The sequence below is a fragment of the Vombatus ursinus genome, unplaced genomic scaffold (genome assembly GCF_900497805.2).
Source record: "Vombatus ursinus unplaced genomic scaffold, bare-nosed wombat genome assembly UNPS02014802.1, whole genome shotgun sequence".
In the NCBI taxonomy this organism is placed as follows: Eukaryota; Metazoa; Chordata; class Mammalia; order Diprotodontia; family Vombatidae; genus Vombatus; species Vombatus ursinus.
Window position 1 is genome coordinate 6493394 of NW_020954580.1, and position 285 is coordinate 6493678.

Here is a 285-nt window from a genome sequence, read left to right on the forward strand (position 1 = left end):
GAAGAGACAGAGACCAGAGGGAGGGAGAGAGAGATAGAGAAACAGAGACAAAGAGAGACATACAGAAAGACAGAGGCACACAGCAAGAGACAGAGGCAGAGAAAGAGAGAGAGAGGGAAGAGAGACAGAGAAGGAAGAGAGAGAGACAGAGACAGAAAGAGACACACACAGAGAAACAGAGACAGAGTCAGAGAAAAGAGAGAGAGAGACAGAGGGAGGGAGGAGAGAGACAGAGGGAGGGAGGAGAGAGAGAGAGGGAGAGAGGGAGAGAGAGAGAGAGAGAGA

At 50.5% G+C, this 285-nt stretch overlaps 1 protein-coding gene across 4 annotated transcripts in view; it reads left to right on the top strand.

The window, feature by feature from the left end:
- TNS1 (tensin 1) overlaps positions 1-285 on the top strand; it is a 245771-nt gene that overhangs the window by 129094 nt on the left and 116392 nt on the right. The gene's annotated exons all lie outside the window — the stretch shown is intronic.